Source organism: Moschus berezovskii, chromosome 25, assembly GCF_049115385.1.
Source record: "Moschus berezovskii isolate FMDL1 chromosome 25, NW_MosBer_1.0, whole genome shotgun sequence".
Classification (NCBI taxonomy): Eukaryota; Metazoa; Chordata; class Mammalia; order Artiodactyla; family Moschidae; genus Moschus; species Moschus berezovskii.
Genome location: NC_142484.1, coordinates 17,828,606 through 17,853,236, shown reverse-complemented (window position 1 = coordinate 17,853,236; position 24,631 = coordinate 17,828,606).

Sequence of the window (24,631 nt, the reverse complement as noted above, 5' to 3'; positions counted from 1 at the left end):
TTTCATTCTGAAATTTTGAGATAGGAAATTTGAAATTCTGATTCTATAATATTCTTACAAGAAATTAAGAACTTCAACATAAAAATCTCCATCATTGATGCATTGCTTTTAAAGAATGAAATAAATAAAGGTTAAATAAAATTCTTAATGCTATGAATACTAGAGTGGTGACACACTAATAAAATTTAAATTCAAAATACAAGCTCAGTTCAGTATCAGTATCAGGTCAGTTGCTCAGTCATGTCCGACTCTGCAACCCCATGGACTGCAGCACGCCAGGCCTCCCTGTTCATCACCAACTCCCAGAGTTTACTGAAATTCATGTCCATCACATCAGTGATGCCATCCAACCATCTCATCCTCTGTTGTCCCCTTCTCCTCCTCCCTTCAATCTTTCCCAGCATCAGGGTGTTTTCAAATGAGTCAGTTTTTCGCATCAGGTGGCCAAAGTATTGGAGTTTCAGCTTCAACATCAGCCTTTCCAATGAATATTCAGGACTGATTTCCTTTAGGATGGACTGGTTGAATTTCCTTGCTGTCCAAGGGACTCTCAAGAGTCTTCTCCAACACCACAGTTCAAAAGCTTCAATTCTTTGCTGCTCAGCTTTCTTTATAGTCCAACTCTCACATCCATATATGACTACTGGAAAAACTATAGCTTTGACTATATGGACTTTGTTGGCAAAGTAATGTCTCTGCTTTTTAATATACTGTCTAGGTTGGTCATAACTTTTCCTCCAAGGAGTAAGCGTCTTTTAATTTCATGGCTACAGTGATTTTGGAGCCCAAAAAATAAATCTGCCACTGTTTCCCCATCTATTTTCTGTGATGGGACTGGATACCATGATCTTAGTTTTCTGAATGTTGAGCTTTAAGCCAACTTTTTCACTCTCCTCTTTCACTTTCATCCTGAGGCTATTTAGTTCTTCACTTTCTGCCATAAGGATGGTGTCATCTACATATCTGAGATTATAGATATTTCTCCCGGCAATCTTGATATTAGCTAGTAATGATTATTGTGTTGTAGAAATGGTAAACAGATTGGTGATTTCAAGGGCTCAAAGGAGAGAGAGGGTAAGTAATTGAACCACAGGGCATGTTTTAGGGCAATAAAGTCATGCTGTATAATATTGTAATGAGGGATACACAACAGCATGCATTTGCCATTACCCATAGACCTTGGTAGCACAAGGAGTGACATTTAATATATACAAAATTTCAAATATCATTTAAGTGTTGGGGGGGCCTCAGGATGGACCACTGCATGTGACAATTGATCTAAGTTGTGGGTGGTGGTGGAAAAACTCTGAACTAAGTAATTTTGGAAATGAGTGGAGTCTTTAATACTTAAGGCCAAAGGAACTGTACATAAGCACTGTACTCTAATTAAATAAAGTTACTTTTTTCTGCCGTATGGTTAACAATTCTGAAACCACTGTACATGGATCCTGAAACTAAACAATAAATTAAAAGATGATGACAGTTGAGATCCAAATTTCATAATATTGGAGTAAGATGCTACAAAGAAACAAAGGAAGAAACTAGAATGATCTATGTGCTAATGAGTAGTGTAATATGGTTATTAAGAATAATAACTAGGATCCTGGAAGAGAAAAAAGACATTGTGTCAAAACCAAGAAAATCTAGATAAGGTATAGACTCTGCTTAACAATACTGCATCAATATCTGTTCATTAGTTGTGACAACTGTACTATATTAATATAAGATGTTAATAAGAGGGGAAATTGGGTGTAGCCTCCATAAAAGCTCTCTGTATTTTCTAATCAATTTTTCTCTAAAGCTAAACTACTCTAAAATCAAATTTTACTCTCAAACCCATGAAAGACAATCTATAAATCCAGTAAACAATATACTTCATGCCCCTCAAAATTAGAGATAATTAAGCAAAATGAATGAGACTTTGAAATAAATTGCTTAAAATCCTCAAAGTGACTTAATATGAAATAGTATCCAGGCAAAAAAAAATGGGAATTTTTAAAACCTGTTCAGGCAAATGTGAAAAAGAGCCAAGACAGGTCATTTAGAAAGACATGGTCTTGGTCAATTAGTTTGACTCAAGAAATTTTTCAGACATCCTCAGGTCTTCCTTGATTTGGTTGCTATGCTCACCATCATTTTGATTAAAATTTATTGGCAGTGTTAAGGAATTTAAGCAGATGAGTGCTAAGTGTTGTGACTTATTCAGGATTGAGTTGAATTTGGGAAAGCTAGAGGGTGAAGGGAGAAGGCAATGGCACCCCACTCCGGTACTCTTGCCTGGAAAATCCCATGGATGGAGGAGCCTGGTAGGCTTCAGCTCAAGGGGTCGCTAAGAGTCGGACACGACTGAGCGACTTCACTTTCACTTTTCACTTTCATGCATTGGAGAAGGAAATGGCAACCCACCCCAGTGTTCTCGCCTGGAGAATCCCAGGGATGGGGGATCCTGGTGGGCTGCCATCTATGGGGTCGCAGAGAGTAGAACACAACTGAAGCGACTTAGCAGCAGCAGCAGCAGAGGGTGAGAAGGGCTTCCCTGGTGGCTCAGCAGTAAAGAATCAGCCTGCAATCCAGGAAATGCAAGCTTGAGCCCTGGGTCAGGAAGATCCCCTGGAGAAGGAAATGGCAACCCACTTTAGACTATTCTTGCCTGGGAAATCCCATGGACAGAAGAACCTGTCAGGCTACAGTCCATGGGGTTGCAAAAGAGTCAGACCTGACTTAGCAACTAAAAAACAACAACAAAGGGTGGGGAATTAGATAACAGTTATCTTAGTACTTCTAGTATAAACATATTATATATAACAAAAGATTAGGTAATAAGAAGATTAAAAGAAGAGTGTGAATTTTAGACATATTGAAGAGGTGGAGTCATTTGGTCTTGGTGATTGGTTTATGTTCAGGTATCTTGAGAAAGAAGTGATATGTATGTATGAATGTTAACAATAAACCTGTTAAGTGAAACAGGATATGTGGATTCATTGATTGCAGAGAGAGTTATTATGCACCTATTATATACCATGTGTAAAGTAGATCCTTGAGAAAAAGCACTAAATAAGACAAATGCTGTTCCTGCTCTTGTGGAGCTCACAGTCAATTTGAGAAAAACATATATTAACATATAATTATGCAAACCTGACAATATGAAAATGCTATGAAAAAGTGCTTTTAGAGAATTAATAAAGTAATGAGATCCACTGTGAGGGTTAGGGGAGTTGTGCTGAGCAATGTAAGAGGTAATCTGAGGACTAAAAGTTAATGATTCTCCTTTGGAGGATTTAAAGTACATCCTTCGGTGTAAATATCCTCTGGATAAACAAAAGATGCCCACCTTTTCTTCAGCATTCTTCAATCAAGTGATGTTGTTGTTCAGTTGCTAAGTCATGTCCAACACTTTGCAATCCCATGGACAGTGGTATGCCAGACTTCTCTGTCTTTTACTATCTCTGTTTTATAAACATTCATTTCAGCTTGTGGGCAAATATAGAAGTGTTTTATTTTTTCCTCACCCTGCAACTAAAATCTTTATCCCAGGTTGCCAGTATCACCCATGGTCCATGTGGATCATGACATTTTAGTGCCTATTGTACACCAAAAAAAAAAAGCATAGAAGCATAGATTAAGCGTTAGGGAGGGTAAACATTTGGTTGGGGGGGACATGTTAGCCATAGCACCATGGTTGTGTTTTGTTTGTTTCATTTTGGTTTTTTTAGAATAGCAGTTTTTATTGTTTCTGGGATGAATGAGACAAGAGACTCCAGGAGGCAGGTGCAATGACCTCAAGAACTCTAGGATCCCTTCCAGCATCTGAAAACATAGGTACCTACTTCCCCTGAACCTTGTCTTACGAACAACACCTTATCTCTCCCACACTAAATGATTTCCACTCTTTTTAGCTCATATTCCAATCCAGAGTCCTGGTTTAAAAGATACATTTCTAGAGACTATATTATTAGAAACTGATAAAACAGGAAGTAGAAAAAACTGAGTACAGAGGGAATTTTTATCTGTAATTCTAACTCTTTCTTAGCCATTAGCACTAGCCCTAAAATTGAAGATTACATGAAATAGTGCATGCAAAGTGGTTAGCAGAATAAGGAACCAAGTGTTAACTATGATTATAACTATTATTTTCCATCATGATCTTAGAAAGTAATATTAAATGTGAATTCCTTATTTCCCCTAATCATGTTTTTTTCTGATTTCTCTTCTCTGTGGTGTCCATGCTCCTGTCTTACTTCCAGTAAATTTAAATCTTAACTCACTTTCAAATGTCTTTTTTGGGGAATCATTTTGTACAGATTCTTTTTCTTTTTAACTTGGATTGCCTAGTTTTAGGAAAACTCACGGTGAGAGAAAAATAAAATCCTTCTATGTGTGCATGTGTGTCCAATCATGTCGGACTCTGCAACCCCATGGACTGTAGCCTGCCAGGCTCCTCTGTCCATGGGATTTCCCAGGCAAGAATACTGGAGTGGGTTCCCATTTCCTCCTCCCAGGGGATCTTCCCAACTCAAGGACTGAAACCATGTCTCCTGTGGCTTCTGCATTGGCAGGAGGATTCTTTATCGCTGAGCCACCTGGGAAGCCCCAAAACATTTCTGCATCTGAAATGAATGTGTAAAACAGATTAACTTTAGAGGGAACTTTTTCATTGGAGGCAAGATGAGCTCTTTTTTCTTTGTAAATTAATTAATTTATTTTAATTGGAGGCTAATTACTTTACAATATTGTAGTGGTTTTTGCCATACATTCACATGAATCAGCCATGGGTGTACATGTGTCCCCATCCTGAACCCCCTCCCGCCTCCCTACCCATTCCGTCCCTCAGGGTTGTCCCAGGGCACTGGCCCTGAGCGCCCTGTCTTAAGCATTGAGCCTGGACTGTATATTTCACATGTGGTAATACACATGTTGCAGTCTGTTTTGTGCAGAAGATCCAGATGAGGCCTGGAGAGCCTTGTCACATAGGTCAACTCCAAGGTCACAAGTCACTGGGGAAGACCCCGTAAGGAGACTACATGGTTGAATCTAACTTCTTTTCTTGCCTGTGGTCCTAGGGGAATGATGAGCGGTACCCTTCTGTCACCAGAAGATCCTGCGGGAAACTAAGGCTGAAGCATTTTTGGTGAGTAAGGAATATCTCCTCATCCCTGGAACAGCTGTCACACACAAGGTAACTGGGGTGAGCCAGCACGGCAGATGCAAGGAGCAGCATCTGGGCGCTTCGCCCTCTGATGTCCTGGCTGCGTCGGTGGGAGATCATGGGGTTCTCAGGAGCATGTTAAGCTCAAGAGCATTTGATTCTAGTAATTACCTGGGAACGCTCTGACTAATCTGCACACCTCACCTACAGTGTTGAAGACATTATTTCCAGGGAGTGATAAATGGCAACTACTTAATTGTTTGGAGAAAAGGTGGTGCAGTTTCAATTTGGCCTGGTTCCCAGTCTGGATAACCATGAGTGCCTTCCAAAACAGCATCAATAATAACACTCTCTAGACAGCTAGATCCCATTCCATTGATATTTCCTCGAGGCAGTATTTCTTGTCTGTTCTCAGGGGAGGGCTAGTATAGTATTCCTAATCTATTTTTCCCATTAGGGAAAATTAGATCTATGAAAGCAGTGGCAAATGTTCAAAGTCATACCATGAATATCAATGCGAGAGGCAAAAATGAAACCCAGGTGACCAGTGCCTTAGTAAACTAGATTGCATGAGAATAAATGGCTTCGGATATTGTATTTGAAGAGCTTTGCTTTTCTCCCTGAAATGGGAGTAAGGAAGGATGTTGGATATTTACAAACACCTACCCCCATCCCTTGTGGAGGCTGACTGAATCAATGTTCATTTCCTTCTTCCACCTTCCGCTCCTCTTCCTTCCCTGTTTTCTTCACGTTTAAATCTCTGAAAATACAATTTCAATCTCAGCTAATCCTTCCAATGAGCCTATCTCTCCCAGAATGAAACACAATCTTCCCCCTCCTTCCTTTTTCCCTCCCTCCCATTTCCTCTCTCTCCTAATTCCATCCCCCACATGTATTCAAGGTGACAGAGATTTATCTGGGAAAAGCCAACTAATCAAAGTCAACAGATGGTGACTCGGAACAGCAGATCCTAGACGAACAAGAGATGAGACCGTCCCTTTTTTCCTCTGGCCTTTGGAAACTTGAGCAAAGGGGGAAATCGCTCCTGTGGGTTGGCGTTTGATTTTCACAACTTCATGCCTCTCTCCTTCTTGGCCAGCCCCACCACCCGCCGGCGCCTGACCTGCCAGCGTTAAGGTCAGCCTGACAGGAAGTGCAGAAAGGATGTCGACAGAAAAGTTCGATGGTAGAGCACGCTGCGCTCACAGCCAGACTTCCCTCGCACACCTGTCCAATTAAGAATCTGGGCCCATGCTGAATAAATTAGATCTCAGTTTTTACTCGGAAGTTAAAGAAGATGCTGTGAGCTCCCGCTGGAGCCGGACTCCTCCTGGGACCGTGGCAGGTGCGCCTGGCCCAGCGTCCAAGCAGAGCGGTGCTCATCTGCTCCAACCAGGTGCAGCAAGCTCCAGGGCTGCCTCCGTACCTGCCACCTGGCGATGGCCAGGAGAGGGCCAGGTGCTCGGTCTCCAATGGTTCTGTGTGCTTCAAGCTCTTCTTCGGTGGTCAGTTATCTGTACTGGTCTTCGTGAGGTTTGCCAGGTATTTCTGCTAGGTAGGGAATCCTACACACTAGCCAACTGGTTCAAGTTTGAAGCTGTCATCATTCTTACTTGCCTTCTTAAAGGGTGGACACTTTCAGTAAATTCCAGGGATTTTAGGAGTGCCAAAATACAGAAATTCTTATAATGTGACTAATGTTTTGCAGTATGTGCTCACCTTTATGATCACACCCTGTATTAGTGAAAATACCCTTCCATCTTTCTGTCTTTGCCCCCCACCACACACACACACACAAACAACTTATGCACAGTTGGGAATGTTTTCATAGTATAGTTTTGAGTGAGGGAGGACCCAGTTTAAATCCAAGTTGTGTTTATGACTGAGATCCTGACTGAGGAAAAATTCAACAGAAAGGAATACATGTCAGGTACATTAAACCTTGGTCCAATGACAATGCTACAGACATTGAGAAGAGCAAACGATTCCTAGCAAACTGTAATTTGTTCACTGATTTAACTTCTATAAACTTAGAAAAAAGAACCAGCTACAAGTAAGAAACTGCAAAAACTAATTAACTCAACTCTATGTGAGAACTGAGTAGGCAGGCGCGTATAGCTTTGTCACCTATTTAATAAAGTGCAGCACAGATGAGAGGGACCCATCTCATGTCAAAGGACCCCAGCTTGCAGGTATCTAAAACTGCCTCTCCTGAACGTCTTCCACCCACATTACTGATTATTAGTGATCACAGGTCTGCAGGCTGAAAGGGCATGTGTACGTCTGTGTGTGTGCATGTGTGTGTGTGTGAGAGAGAGAGAGTTTTGGAAGCAGGGGAATGAGCAGCTCCGGGGCCATGAGGCAAGTGCTTCCCTACTGTGAACCTTCATAGGGACACACCAGTGAGGATACTGAGACACTCCAGGAAGTCATAGCAACAGCAGAGTCCCCATCACGGAGGACAGTGGAAAGTGATGTAGCAAGTACCAGGCAGAACTTGTGAAATCGACAGGAAACTCCCAGACACGGCTAAAAGTGTTGCTTCAATGTCGGGTGGGGTTCAAATCCTACAAACACAGTCTACTCCCTCTTATTTTATTCCCAAATAGGTATGTCCTAAAGAAAGAGTATTCGCCATGGAATACTAAAGTGTGAGGGCTAAAAATTGCCTGAGAAAATTCAAGAGAAATGCAGTGGACCCCTGAAGGTCACATAACCTCTAGAGATAATGCTGTGAATAAAAACACAGTAATTGTGTCTCTTAGTGAATTAATTTCCTTGTTGGATTTGTGCCAGATTTTTTTCAACCCTTTAAAGTGTAACCACCACTGAGTGGCAAGGTAGTTCAGTATATGTATGCATGATCTCTGAAGGCTGACCATCTGGGTTTGAATTCTGGTTTCGCTTGTTAGTAGCTGTGCGACTTTGCACAGACCGTTTACCCTCTCTGTGCCTCGGTTTCCCTGGGTCTAGTAATCAAACTACATCATAGAGTTTTAAAATAAATTCTTATGAGTAAACCTCTCTTAGGCAAAAATTTTTATACAGTTCAGTAGCTCAGTCATGTCTTACCATTGTGACCTCACGGATTGCATGCAGCACACCAGTCCTCCCTGTCCATCACCAATCCTGGGGTTCACTCAAGCTCACGTCCATCGAGTCGGTGATGCCATCCAACCATCTTATCCTCTGTCGTCCGCTTCTCCTCCCACCTTCAATCTTTCCCATCATCAGGGTCTTTTCCAGTGAGTCAGTTCTTCACATCAGGTAGCCAAAGTATTGGAGTTTCAGCTTCAGCATTAGTCCTTCCAAGGAAAATTCAGGTGATTTCCTTTAGGGTTGACTGGTTGGATCTCCTTGTAGTCCGAGGGACTCTCAAGAGTCTTCTCCAATACCACAGCTCAAAAGCATCAATTCTTTGGTGCTCAGCTTTCTTTATAGTCCAACTCTCACATCCATACATGACTACTGGAAAAACCATAGCTTTGACTATACGAAACTTTGTCAGCAAAGTAATGTCTCCACTCTTTTATATGCTGTCCAGGTTGGTCATAGCTTTTCTTCCAAGGAGCATGCATCTTTTAATTTCTTGGCTGCAGTCACCATCTGCAGTGATAAAATTTATATTAGTAATATTTTTATACAAAGGATTGAATTTTTTGTCTCAAAATCATTTTAGAAGTAGTTATAGAGCTCTAACATTTCTAATTCATTGGATAAAAAAATGAGGGCAGAGAGTTCGAGTGACTTGGAAGAAAATAGCTACAAACACCTACCATACATGTACATTTAAAGGTGACTGTCAGCTAAGAGTTAAGAATAACACCAAAGAAAGTCCAAAATAAACCAAAACTATACGTGATCCATTGATGGCTTTCAGTCATAATATGCCAGGAGAATGGAATAGACCTTTAAGAAATCAGCATGAGTGCTATCATTGTCAAATATAATACAGAAATATTTTATGGAAGAGGTAAGAAGTTCAAATTATTGAGCTGTTGAGTCCCCAAGCAGAATTTTAGAAAGTGCTTTTTTTTTTTTTATTAACTGCAACCCTTCCTATCTATCATTCCCATTATTTAAATCAACTTAGAAGGAGTAGAAACCACTGCTTTTTATCGCAGAGTGCCTTGCAAAATTAGTCATGTGGCAGGGTGATGTCAAGCAGATTCAATTCTCCCTTAGAAGTTTTCATTTATTTATTCATTTACAAGACTTTTATTGAATCTCTACTATTTATGGACACACTGAACAAGGAGCTGGGGACATAAGGTCACTGCCAACAGTGAGTACCCAGCATTGAGGAAAAAAGGGATGCCACCAGGAAACCAGAGCACAGCTGGACAAATGCTCTAATGGACAAGCACAGGACATAGCAGCCATGCCTGGTGTGTGTGTAAGTGGGGGCCTAGGGGAGGGAGATTATTTCAAGGTAAGAAGGAGCTGAGGGCACATAAGGTGTGTTCTGGGTTCCTATGGATGAGTGGGGATCAGTCAGGCATAGGGGAGTGAAAGAAGACTATCCACACAAGGGAAGCTCTGTGGATTCAGGGACGCAAAATTGAGTGTGGATCCTTTGAGAAACTCCACGCAGCTCAGTGTGACTGGACTCCGAATAAGAAGGAGGTGGTGAGAGGTGAGACGGCAGAGGAAGACACAAGATCACGAGGAAACTTGTATGCCAGTCCAAGTGGTTGCACCTCCCTCTTTGGAACTTAATGCAGGAAAGTAAGAAATTCTGGAAATGGTTGTGGTCAAAGCAGAAGTTTTGGGCGCTTGATTGAGACCGGCTTATTGACCCCAGTGTTGCGGAGCATGCAGCTGAGTATGGTGGAGCCAGACTTCCTGAGTTAAAGCTGGTCCAATACACCTGTACAATAAAGCTGTACAACACAGCTGGTACAATAAAGCTGCCTGTATTTAGTATCTCTATGACCTTAGCCACATTGCCTAAGCATTTTGTGACTCAGGTTCCTCATCTATAAATAGCACTTTTGCTATTTACAGGGTTGCTTAGAACATTGGTTCCCAACCTTTTTGGCACCAGGGACCTGATCTGTGGAAGACAATTTTCCCACAGACTGAGGGACAGTGGGGGGGTGACTTCGGGATGATTCAAGTGTGTTACATTTCTTGTGCACTTTATTTCTATTATTATTGTATCAGCTCTTCCTCAGGCATTAGATTCTGGAGGTTGGGGACCCTTGGTTTAGAAGATTCAGTGAGTGTATACTCGCACAGGTCTCAGAACAGAGCAAGGCAGATAGTAAATAGTTGATAAATGTGCACTGTTATATTAATGCAGCACTGCTCTGATTATAGCTGCAGAGCTCCTTTTGTGTAAACTGGGAACTTAAGCAAAAGCTGTGGGGAGCGAAAATCAATTCTGTCCTGTAAAAATGAGGAAGAAACATCACTAGCAGAAAGATCATCATCTACAACAAATAAACAACCATTGAACACTTGTGATTTTAAGCAAATGAGTTAGTTTGATGGAGGAATTTTGACTGTGTCCGCTTGCTACATGGCTAATGACTGAAATAAAATCAACTATTTCAAGTTTCCTTAGATATCTGTATCTAAGGCTTTTAAAAAGTATGTAATATAGATTTCTGATACAGACATTTTAAATTATGAAAGATAATATAGAGGCTCAAGAGGGATACATGTATACATCGAGCTTATTTACATTGTTGTACAGCAGAAACTAACATAAGCTGTAAAGCAATGATACTCCGAATTTAATTTTAAAAAAAAAAATCTCCCTCTTTTCCCTGCCCAGCCTCCTGGAGGCATCCTTTCCTCCTTTGAGATAACTAGAATTTTTTGTTTGTTTTGTTTTCTTCTGTATTGCTTTGTTTTTCCATCTGGGTCCTCCTCTGTCTAGAAACGATGTATCATTTCACACAGGGAGACCTAACACATATGAACACAAACGCAGATTGAAATGAGACAGAGATGTGTTTTACATAAATATTATACACTGAAATGTAACTGTTAAAAAAAAAATGAGCTTTGAACAGGGGCCCCATTTTTTCAGTACTCGCCTTTCTGGAGCAAGAGTCCTGATGCTAGGAGAAGGGAAAACAGATTCTTAAAGAGAACAGAACCAGCTCAAATTCTCTTCCGGGATTCTTTTCCAGACACTTGCAAAAAGACTCTGTCCTCAATAGGGAGGTGACAGCCACCGAGCAGAGAGGAAGCCTTGCCTTACACAGAGCTCCAGCATCACACCCCCATCTCCAGCCCCACCCCATACCAAGGTGATAGCTAACAGCACAGCCTGAGGAGTCTGCCATCCACATCAAATCCTGCCAAAGTACGGGCACACACTAGCTGTGCAGGGACACTGCAGATAACAACACCCGTGTAAGATCGCGATTGTAACTGTTACGCCTCAGTTAAGCAAAATGGAAGGGCAGAAGAATTACTCTCAATTGAAAGAGCAAGAGGAAACTCCTGAGAAACTAAATAATAAAACCAAAATAAATAGTTTACCAGGTAAAATAATTCAAAACATTGCCAATAAAAATTGCTAAAGGAATTCAGGAAAAGAATTGATGTAAACACTGAAACACTTCAGCAAGAAACTAAATAATATAGGAAAGACCAGAATAGGAATGAAGAATTCAATAACTGAAATAAACACACACACACACTAGAAGGAATGAATAGCAGATCGCTGAGTGATACATGAAGAATGCATAAGTGATCTGGAAGATAAAATAGTAGAATTTGCTCAATCAGAACAGCAAAAAAAAAAAATTAAAAAAAAAAAGAAAGCATTTTAAGAGATCTGTTGGAAAAGACAAATATTCACATTGTAGGGGCCCCAGGAGAAGAGGAGAGAGAGAGAAGGGGATAAAAATGTATTTCAGGAAATTATGACTGAAAAATTCCCAAACCTGAAAAAGGAAACATATCCATGTACAAGAAGCACAGAGGGTCCCAAACAAAATGAACCCAAACTGACCCAAACCAAGGCATAGTATAATTAAAATGGCAAATATTGAAGATAACAAGAGAATTCTAAAAGCAGCAGGAGAAAAAGGGTCAGATATTAAGGAGTCCCCCTAAGGCTATTAGCTGATTCTCTGAAGAAACTTTGCAGGCCAGAGTGGAAAGGCAAGATATGTTTAAAATGCTGGAAGAGATGCAGCCTAGAAAAAAGCTACCCAGTGAGATTATAATTTAAAATGTGTGTGAGGTATGAAAGTTGCTCAGTCGTGTCTGACTCTTTGTGACCACATGGACTGTATAGTCCATGGAATTCTCCAGGCCAGAATATTGGAACGGGCAGCCTTTCCCTTCTCCAGGGGAATCTTTCCAACCCAGGGATCGAACCCAGGTCTCCCACATTGCAGGCAGATTCTTTACCATCTGAGCCACCAGGAAAGCCCAAGCATACTGGAGTGAGTAGCTTCTCCCTTCTCCAGAGTATCTTTCTGACCCAGGAATCAAACCAAGGTCTCCTGCATTGCAGGCATATTCTTTACCAACTGAGCTACCATAATTTAGAATAGAAGGAGAGATAAAGAAATTAGCAGACAAGCAAAAGCTAAAAGAGTTCACCCATAACCTACTCTAAAAGAAATATTGAAGGATCTTCTCTGAATGGAAAAGTAAGAATCTATAGGAAAGAGACAATCCCATGTAGAAAGGCAGATACATATTAATAGTAAGAACTGAGTATCAATCTCTGATATAGCCAGTGTCCATCAACATGGAGTTTTTTCATACATGTAATATATGTACGTGGAATAGTCGGTGAGTGAGTGAAGCAGCTCAGTCGTGTCCGACTCTTTGCAACCCCATGTATTGTAGCCCACCATGCTCCTCTCTCCATGGGATTCTCCAGGCAAGCATACTGGAGTGGGTTGCCATTTCCTTCTCCAGGGATCTTCCCAACCCAGGGATCGAACCCGGGTATCCCGCATTGCAGGAAGATCCCTTAATCTCTGAGCCACCAGGGAAGCCCACATGGAATAGTTCAGTTCAGTTCAGTTCAGTTGCTCAGTCTGTCCGACTCTCTGCGACCCCGTGAATCACAGCACGCCAGGCCTCCCTGTCCATCACCAACTCCCGGAGTTTACTCAAACTCATGTCCATCGAGGCGGTGATGCCATCCAGCCATCTTATTCTCTGTCGTCCCCTTTTCCTCCTGCCCCCAATCCCTCCCAGCATCAGAGTCTTTTCCAGTGAGTCAACTCTTTGCATGAGGTGGCCAAAGTATTGGAGTTTCAGCTTTAACATCAGTCCTTCCAATGAACACCCAGGATTGATCTCCTTTAGAATGGACTGGTTGGATCTCCTTGCAGTCCAAGTAGTCAGCCATAAAAAAAGAATGAAATTCTGCCATTTGCAGCAATATGGATGAACCTAGAGGATATTATGGTTGGTGAAATAAATTAGAAAGACAAAAGCACTTACATGTAGAATCTAAAAGATAATACAAATGTATACAGCAAAACAGAAGCAGACTCACAGATACAGAAAACAAACTAGTGGTTACCAGTAGAAAGAAGAAAGCGGGGAGGTCCACATGAGGGGCATGAGATCAGGAAATGCTTAAGCAACAAGGATGGACTTCCCCAGTGGCTCAGATGGTAAAGCATCTGCCTACAATGCGGGAGACCCGGGTTCGATCCCTGGGTTGGGAAGATCTCCTGGAGAAGGGAATGGCTACCCACTCCAGTATTCTTGCCTGGAGAATTCCATGGAGAGAGGAGCCTGGTGGGCTACAGTCCATGGGGTCGCAAAGAGTCAGACACGACTGAGTGAATTCACTTAAGCAACGAGGATACATTGTATAACCCAGGGGATTATAGTCACTATCTTGTAATAACATTAAATGAAATATAGTCTGGTGGCTCAGATATTAAAGAATCCACCTGCAATGTGCGAGACCTGGATTCCAACCCTGGGTCAGGAATATCCCCTTGAGAAGGCAATGGCAACCCACTCCAGTATTCTTGCTTGGAGAATTCCATGGACCAAGCATCCTGGTGGGCTACAGTCCATGGGGTTGCAAAGAGTAGGATACAACTGAGCAACTAACACTTTTGCTTTACTTTCAATCTGCAAAACAGTTTTTATGCTATACACCTGAAATTAATATAATATTGTAATCAGCTATGCTGCGATTAAGAATAAATAAATACAGGACTACCCCGGTGACACAGTGGATAAGAATCTGCTGCCAGTGCAGGAGACATGATTTTGATCCCTGGTCTGGGAAGATTCCACATGCCATGGGGCAACTAAGCCTGCAGGCCACAGCTACCGAAGCCGCGCTTCTAGAGCCTGTGCTCTGCAATGACAGAAGCCACCGCATTGAGAAGCGCAGGCACTGAAACTTTAGAGTAGCCCCTGCTCACCACAACTAGAGAAAGCCCTGCAAAGCAACAAATACCCAGCATGGCCAAAAAAAATAGTTTTTAAAGTTTTCTAAAAGAATAAATAATAAATAAAAATTATAAAATTCAGAAAGATTTTTCCAGTCATCAGAACCTAAAGTATTTTGAAATCAAGGTTGAATGTTGACTAGTATCCAGCATATATTAATATTATGTCTTTAACCTTTGATTTGCTACTTAATTTGGAAGAATCCTTATTTCTTGGGATAAAACATAATTCATAGAAAATTTTTAAAAATTAAAAAATGTGCATTGTAACTCTTTCAATAGCAATGTAAACAGAATCATCTCACTCTTCAAAGTATACACAGTTTCATCATATAGATATGGAATAATTTTTAACTAGTCTTGTATTGATGAAGTTTAGATTTTTCTCCAATGATTCTACTTTTATATGCAATTCTGAAATTCATATACTGTGCATAAGTTGTTTCACATAAAAGAAATAGGGCTTATAGGTGGTATTTCTGAGTCAAAATTATGTGAATTTTTATGAATAAAATTGTACTTCTGGAGAACACGTGGATTTGACTCTATTTCAAAAATCCCAGGAAGTAAAAGAAAATGAATGTAATTAATATTTATCTTCTGTAGCATTTAGATTAAATGTGAAATAAAGCATGCAGTCGGAGAAGGCAATGGCAAGCCACTCCAGTATTCTTGCCTAGAAAATCCCATGGATGGAGGAGCCTGGTGGCCTGCAGTCCATGGGGTCGCTGGGGGTCGGACATGACTGAGCGACTTCGCTTTCACTTTTCACTTTCACACATTGGAGAAGGAAATGGCAACCCACTCCAGTGTTCTTGCCTGGAGAATCCCAGGGACGGGGGAGCCTGATGGGCTTCTGTCTATGGGGTCACACAGAGTCGGACACGACTGAAGTGACTTAGCAGCAGCAGCAGCAGCAGCAATGTATATGAAGTGTTGTATATGTAATGTGTATATACAGACACATTATAATAACAGCTAGATTCGGGGTTAGGATATAGATAATAAATATTTTAAGCTTTTTGGTCTCTTGCAATGTATATGATGCAGAAGGCAATGGCAAGCCACTCCAGCTGAAACTGCAATACTTTGGCCACGTCATGCGACAAGTTGACTCACTGGAAAAGACTCCGATGCTGGGAAAGGTTGGGGGCGGGAGGAGAAGGGGACGGCGGAGAGTGAGATGGCTGGATGGCATCACCGACTCTGTGGACATGAGTTTGAGTGAACTCCGGGAGTTGGTGATGGACAGGGAGGCCTGGCGTGCTATGATTCATGGGGTCGCGGAGAGTCGGACACGACTGAGCGACTGAACTGAACTGAACTGAAGCATAGACATGTTTGTATATGTGTGTATTTCCATATTTAGTGGTGATATAAGGTATGTGGATGAGCTAAATTATCTTAGGCATGCTCCCTCTTGTATGGATATATATATCCCTCCATCTTTGGGATATAGAGTGGCTTATCACCTGCACCATGAGACACCTAGGGCATGTTCCTTAAGTACAGGGGTCCCCAGCCTTCCTTCTACTGCCTGATCCTCTGAGGCGGTGCTGATGCAATAATAATAAAGCTCACAATAAATGTTATGTGCTTAAATCATCCCCAGACCATTCCCTCCTTCCCCCGTCCATGGAAAAATTGTCTTCCCTGAAACTGGTCCCTGGTGCCAAAAAGGTTGGGGATCCCTGCTTAAGTGCTCCGATGGCCAGCCATGGAGTTGAGGGATTTCTGTCTGGCTAATAATGACTATAAACATAACAGAATATTGACTTTGTAAAGTTAAGGGTACTGTCTTGGATAAATCTTTTATAGCAGTGTAGCTGGATCACCCTAAAATATCAGTGAGTCAGAAAGTCATTGAGTTTTCATAACTTGTTGAATGAACAGCTTTTTTGCCTCCTTATAATGGTCGCGGAGAGTCAGACACGACTGAGCGACTGAACTGAACTGAACTGAATGGGTGTTTGCTCAATAAATGGCTATGTGAGTGATAGAATTTGATCTGACGTTTTCCTCTATTACACTTTGTTAGTGAGATTGTAGAGGTGATTTTAGATGTGTAGTTAATTCAGATCTACTTTAAACTATGAACATTTCCAAAAATGATCCAAGCATTGTGCATCAACAGGCAGACTGGGGGAAGTTCCTAAACCCACTTGATATTTTGTTGGCAGATGTCTTTCACTTAACTAGTAAACCATAAAGTAATTATTGAATATTTGCACATCCTTTCAAAAAAGAGACTTCAGTGGAACTTTCTCATGTAAAAAAGATTTAAAATGTCTTCAGCTACATTTACTTTTATCTTTCTGGGTTCTCAGTATAGAAAGAACTGGAAAATATATGGGTATGAATTCGGTGAAGAGCCTTCGATAGGAATCTTAAATGGTTGAAAGTAGAACATGAAAGGCAGTGAAAGACAGGACCTGTGGGTATTGTTTCCACAGAGAAGGAGAAAATGTGTTAGCTGACCAAAGCAGTCCTCCTCTTTCTCCCTCTCTCTTGCTCCCCATCATTTATCCCTTTTGCTGGGTTTATAAGAGGCATGGGAATAATTGTTTTGTTGATCTTCAAATGTAATAAACATTCTCTTTTTTACAGTGATTAGTTGAAATATTGGTATAAATTAGTTCAATCCATCTCCTTGGATCCTAAAATTAGTTCTTTTGTGTTTATCCCTCCGTTTAACCAACGGGCATTTATTTACTAACCACAAGGTGCTGCCAAATTTTCTGAAAAAAATTAATACCCCCAAACTCGCATTTTGTAAGGCTTTACAGCTTAAAAAGATATCTCACAGTACACTACCTCTAATTTATCTTCATACAGTCCATGTTTCCCCTCCAGCCTGCGAATTAGGAACATTAATAGAAGTAACTCAGACTCTGCCAGCTCATTGCCCCCACCTATATGGTCAAGTACATCAAGATCCCCCGTTGCTCATTAGGCCCATCATTTCTGGGAGGACCCAAGGATGAGCATAGGTAATGCTGAAATAAATAAATACAAATTATTTAATGCCCTCATATTCACTGGTATCCAATGATCATAAAGTCACTGGGGAGTGGAGAGCCACCCTCCCCTTAGATGTGGTATCCTGCCTCCTGACATGCAAGTTCTCCAGATACACTGTACTGATTCTCCATCCCAAAGAAACCCAAGTGGTACCTAACATCTCCTTCTACCCTTCCATCCTGACTGCCCTGGAGTTCAGGATGTTTTCCTTGAAGAAACAAAGGCTTGGCACACCTGTTCCTGTCTCTTTCCTGTTCTTCACCTGGACACCAGGATGTCTGTGTCTTGGGTCTCACAGTGCCTTCTCTTCTGGGCCTCCAGCATTCCACTCCAAGAGAGATGACAGTTTCCATAGTGGAAAACCAGATGCAGAGACCAGATCCAGCCTTCCTTCATCATGTCCCACTTCCTCCAGCTTCCCTTCCCCTTAGGTGCTTAGATACCCTTTTCTATCTTGCCAACCAAAGAGGGCAAATGAAACCCTGGGGTCTATCTGAACATGCACTCCATTTGCAATGACCCGTACAGTTACTTACCTAGAAAGCACATTCAAACCGCATGAGAGCCTGAGTGATTAAATAACACGTTTTTTGATCACACAATCAGCAAGTAGCAAGCCAGCATTTGAGTTCAGCTCTTTTTCTTCTGAACACTTTATTTCTCAGCTTCTGACCCTAAGTCTTAGAGTGGTTATGAGTAAAAGCCTTTGTTGCCTGTCTTTTCATCTCTTAGCAAAATTGGAAAAGAAGAGGAGGACAAACACTTGTCTTTGTCCCTTTTTTTTCTAAAAATGAGTTTTTGCAGGCTAACACTGAATATAAATCAAAAATGAAGGGAAAAATCCAGTTTGATCATAAACTAAAATCACATCCTTTTTATTATCCCTTATTCCCCTAATAGACGATGACTGTAGACGCACATAATTGGGAAGAAAGACTATTTTGCCCCTGATCTGCCACCTGAGGCTTGAAGAAGAATGAAAGCTTCTTGCTCTGAAAAGGATTTAGTGAGGTCAAAAAGACTAGTTGCCTGGGTTCTCATTAATGCATGGATATTCATTGCTTGAGTTTGTGCTGGGACTTCCTGAAATCTTCAGAATGGCTCTTGCCTTGAATCCTAACCGTAAACATTGCTTTATACCTTTAAACACCAAAAATGGTTTCAAAATTAAAGAAACTATGTATATATCATCTCAGGAGGAAAAGAATATAGTACATAATAACCAGGGGCGTGTTGTTTTCCAATTTTAGTTGATACAAAAGAAAAATATTACCACAAAACCAGCAAAGCTCAAGTAGGCAGCAAACTAAACAAAACTGATTTTTGTTTTGTTTTCATTTGTTCGAAGTTACAATAGGCAAGGATTATTAAGCTTTTTTGTGCCATGAACCCCTTCAGAAATCTTGACATAGCGTATGAATCTCATCTTAGAATAATGTTTTTCAATGCACACAATCAAACACATAGGCTTAGAAAGCAAACTATTCATATCAAAATACAGTTATCAAACTCTTTTTAAAGGAGGCATAGAGTTATACATATGCTTCTTTATTAACACTTTAAGAAAAATCAAGCAGGGAGGCAAAATAGTGATGTGGAAATATCCATAACAGAGTCACAAGTAACACCAGCACTCCTAGAGTTTGTGGTTCTCATTAATGATGAAAAGAAATATTCAATTCCAGTTCAAATTTAGTGAAAACAAAAATTTGTCTTCATCTGAATTCTTGGACCCCCTGAATTCTGTCTTAAGATTTGAAAGTTCATGGCTCTCAGGTAAGAAGCCTTGCAATATAGCGACAATGGGCAGATTGTAGATTGAAGGTGACAGCAACATCTGGGTGTTTCTCAGCTCTTCTGCTAGGAAGAATGAAATGTAGGGAAGTCTTCAGCAGGCATCTTGCCTCTCTCTTTGAGGTCTTGCCTTTCCTTGGCTCTTGCTCTTCAGCAGCTTGCCCATCAGGATTCAAGCCACATGCTCCTCCTCTATGTCTTTTTAGTTTAAATGTTTGAAATTCACTCCCTATATAAAAATAGTGTCCCCTGGCTTACCAAAGACAAGATCAGCATCTTGAAAAAAAGAAAAATCCCCAGCAGTGATCAAGTTCCCTTGTGAGGACCTTAAAGCACATGGAAGCTTCCCCTGAACTGTTTCCTTCTGAACTTGAACCAGCACTTGCTGAGGTTCTCAGCAGGTGGCCTCTGGGAGAAGAAAATAACCACACATGAGGATGGTGCCGGAGGGTTATGGAGAAACAGGGAGATGGCACCAGGTCTGGACCCTAGTAGTGATAAAGTGGAATGCCTGCTGCCACACACACTCACACTGAATGTGCAGCCAGAGGCAAGAAAAATGCATATTTCACAGGTTAATGAACCAGGAGTCCACCCAACTACACTGAGTTAGGACCTGAAGACTAGGGCTGTCGTGTTAACAAAAATATTCCGAGACTTATTAAGAAGGCCCTGAGGATGCCTGTCTTGTCCTGTCCACGTCATCCTGGAGGATTGTTCAACAGGCCCACCCAAGAAGTATTTAATTTTCTAAGCTATTGTAGCATCAGGCTGATTTTACTATTTATGGTAAGTGCCCAGACTCTGCAAAGTTGTGTTAACTGACCGATTTGTATCTTATAGCAATGCAAATGATTTATGTTACACAGAAAAAAATAACTTCCAAAGCTGTGGTTTTATTGCCCTGAAGGTCATTAAACATTTTGTTTCTAATTTTATTCTCACATTCTTCTTTTATTGTTAATTGGCTACAAATACCCCCTTGTTCAGCTTTCAGTTCAGTTCAGCTCAGTCGTGTCCGACTCTTTGTGACCCCATGAATCACAGCACGCCAGGCCTCCCTGTCCATCACCAACTCCCAGAGTTCACTCAAACTCATGTCCATCGAGTCAGTGATGCCATCCAGCCATCTCATTCTCAGTCGTCCCCTTCTCCTCCTGCCCCCAATCTCTCCCAGCATTAGAGTCTTTTCCAGTGAGTCAACTCTTCGCATGAGGTGGCTAAAGTATTGCAGTTTCAGCTTTAGCATCAGTCCTTCCAATGAACACCCAGGATTGATCTCCTTTAGAATGGACTGGTTGGATCTCCTTGCAGTCCAAGGGACTCTCAAGAGTCTTCTCCAGCACCACAGTTCAAAAGCATCAATTCTTCGGCCATCAGCTTTCTTCACTGTCCAACTCTCACATCCATACATGACCACCGGAAAAACCATAGCCTTGACTAGACAGACCTTTGTTGGCAAAGTAATGTCTCTGCTTTTTAATATGCCATCTGCTGCTGCTGCTGTGGCTAAGTCGCTTCAGTTGTGTCCGACTCTGTGTGACCCCATAGACGGCAGCCCACCAGGCGCCGCCATCCCTGGGATTCTCCAGGCAAGAACATTGTAGTGGGTTGCCATTTCCTTCTCCAATGCATGAAAGTGAAAAGTGAAAGTGAAGTCACTCAGTCGTATCTGATTCTTCACAACCCCATGGACTGCAGCCTACCAGGCTCTTCTGTCTATGGGATTTTCCAGGCAAGAGTACTGGAGTGGGATGCCATTGCCTTCTCCAAATATGCTATCTAGATTGGTCATAACTTTTCTTCCAAGGAGTAAGCGTCTTTTGATTTCATGGCTGCAGTCAGCATCTGCATGATTTTGGAGCTCAAAAAAATAAAGTCTGACACTGTTTCCACTGTTTCCCCATCTATTTCCCATGAAGTGATGGGACCAGATGCCATGATCTTTGTTTTCTGAATGTTGAGCTTCAAGCCAACCTTTTCACTCTCCTCTTTCACTTTCATCAAGAGGCTTTTGAGTTCCTCTTCACTTTCTGCCATAAGGGTGGTGTCATCTGCATATCTGAGGTTATTGATATTTCTCCCAGCAATCTTGATTCCAGCTTGTGCTTCTTCCAGCCCAGCGTTCCTCATGATGTACTCTGCATATAAGTTAAATAAGCAGGGTGACAATATACAACCTTGATGTACTCCTTTTCCTATTTGGAACCAGTCTGTTGTTCCATGTCCAGTTCTAACTGTTGCTTCCTGACCTACATTTACCACCTTACTAGTTTCCGCGTCAATTAACAGATGGAATAAAATCTTTGACATGGACTAATTTTATATTTATATGAGTCATGTTTCTAACTTTTGTAGATTATATGTTGAGAGCAGTTGGAACTAATTCTTTCAGAAACAACAATCAGGATTAACCCCAGTGTCTACTAGAGTCACAAACGTCTTTATTCCAAGAAACAGAGCAGTGGTCCTGACCTGAGATCCACTCTATGGGCTCCTCAAATGGTTCGGACTGAGAAGTGTTTAAGGGAACAGTTGCTCAGTCACAGATTAGACCAGTGGTTCTCAAATCATCGCCTCCAGGGCTTGTTAAAATGCAGAACTTTGTGCCCCAATCCCAGAGTTTCTGACTTAATAGGTCCTGAATGCAGTCCCAGAATTTACATTTCTTACAAATTCTAAGGGGTTACTGATGCTGTTACACTGGAAGATTGTGTTGACAAAGGCAAGGAGACAAGTAGCTGGGACTTAAGTCTTTCTTTCCAGAAGGACTCTGCCCTAACCCATTAGTAAAAAAGAGTCATTAAACTTGGTAAGTTAGTGTCTGTGAGATCTTAGTTCCCCAACCAGAGATCCAAAGCAAGCCCCCTGTATTGAACACACAGGGTCTTACCCACTGGACCTCCAAGGAAGTCCCACTATCTTTAAAGCTAGTTGTTTTTCTCCCAGGATTTGTTCTCAGTCTGGGTTAGATGCTGGGGATATTCCTTTGTTTTGTATCCTAAGGTTATCAGTCTCCTGTTTCCCTTCTTCCTTCCCTTATATATGTTGTGCACAGTCGCTCATTTGTGTCTGACTCTTTGCCACCCTGTGGACGGCAGCCTGCAAGGCTCCTCTGTCCAGAGAATTCTCCAGGCAAGAGTACTGGAGTGGGTTGCCATTTCCTTCTCTAAGGAGATCTTCCTGACCCAGGGATCGAACTGAGTGTCTTGCATCTCCTGCATTGGCGGGTGGATTCTTGTGCAAATGTAGGTTTATGTTCTCTCAGGACTGGGTCCTCTGCCCTCAGCAATGATGCACAGATTTCCAGGACTGCAAGTATCTCTGCCAGTGGTGGTTGAGCAGTCGCAGTGTCATGACAGCTGTACCCATTTGCCTGATGGATCAGAGCTGTCAGTGCAGCAGGCTATCTTCCCTTCAGGGTGTCAGGCAGACAGATGAAAAGTTTCTCACTAACACACGCATCCCTCCACCAAGCTCATGCCATTTGCATTTCAACTAGCTGGGGTCAGGCAGCACAGAGTGAAAGCTAGAAGAAGCCTTTTCTTCTTCTCTCCCTTAAAGGACACATTATTTCCATTTACCATTTTTGTGTCTGCCTACAGATCTCTTTGATTCATATTTTCATTAGGCTAACCAATTAAAAATCATTGATTACGCCTTAGTCTGTGCAAGTCTCCATGGTAGGTTTCCAAAGATACTAAATAACAAATAAATAACAAAATAAGGGATGAACCCTGCCTTATTTCATAATTAGCTTATATTTATTTTTAGTTTATAATTTTTTTTTTTGAGATGTTGAACCACCACACACTACAGCCAACCTCAAACTAGCTCCAAACTACACTGTTTGAAATCTGCCGTTTTGTCCAGGCTTCCAAAATCTATTTCCTGCTGTAAGAATGTTAGCTGCTGACCTCAATCTTTTGTTACCTGGGTCTCTGGAGTATTCAGCACATGTTTATCCACTTCCCCCTTCTTCCACGTCTTTATCTTCTGTGATTAGGTTATAACAAAGAACTGCACCCCAAGTAACTAGCAGAGATCTGCTGTCTGACTTTCTTCTGGTTGCTAATTCATTTGAAACAAGGTTTTTCTACCTTCTGTCATCTTGTTTTCTGGTGCAGAATTACTGAAATCAACCCATTCACTGTCAGACATACTTGTTACATCCGCTACGAACTTCTGAAGTTACAAACCCAGTACATTATCTTGGTCTTAGACCACATGTACCACCCTAGCCATTTGCCTGAGGGTTTCTATATCTCCCATTGAATTCAACTTGCATAGACTTCCTCTCTTTTCAGTCACTCACAACCTCTCCAGACAAGACTCCAGGTCGGTACCATGTGTAGTTTTCCACCACCGCACTGAGCCCCTGTCTCCCTTTTATAGTTTTTCCATCCTGTTTCCCTCTTTGGTGGTCCTCACGTCTCCAGGGGAAGGATGCTCGTAGTTACATCAAGTCATTACCATCTCGTTCTCTTCTTTCTTCACCCATGATTTTCAGGTTAAAGCATTTGCGAGGAGCTATGGAATGAGTATTTGGTTAAAGAAATATTCTCTTCTCGATGTTCCTTTCTGGTTGGAAGTTAGCTTCAAGGGCAAGTGTGACTGGGAAAGATTTGTCTCCGTCAATCAGAGGAACAGAACAAATCAATGAGAATTCAGCTGCACCCATCTGTACCATCTCTCTCTCACATCAAAACGTTACATTTTCGGGGGGAAAGGGGTGAGTTAGGAGATTGGGCCTGACATATGCACAGTACCATATATAGAACAGGTAACTAATAAGGACCTACTATATAGCGCAGGAAACTCTACTCAGTACTTTGTAATGACCTACATGGAAAAAGAATCTTAAAAAAGAGGGGATATATGTACATGTATAACTGATTCACTTTGCTGTACACCAAAAACTATGACAAATTTGTAAGTCAACTATACTCCAATAATAATTGTTTTTTTAAAAATGTTAAACCTTCTGTTGAACTAATAAATAAGGGCATTTCTTAGTCCCACCTCCCATTCCCAAACCTCTTCCACTGAGTCTCCTCAATTGAAGTTACTCTTAATCCCTTCCCTGAACATTCATTCAGTATTCATGGTCATTCATTATTTAGAAACCATATTTGCCTTTTTTAATTTTGCATCTTCCAAGCATGTCCAACTATCTCATGTAGATTTCAAAACATCCTAAGAATATAATTTAGCAAGTCTTTTGGGGCCAAACTGACCTGAGTTTTATTTCAAGCTCTGTTCACCG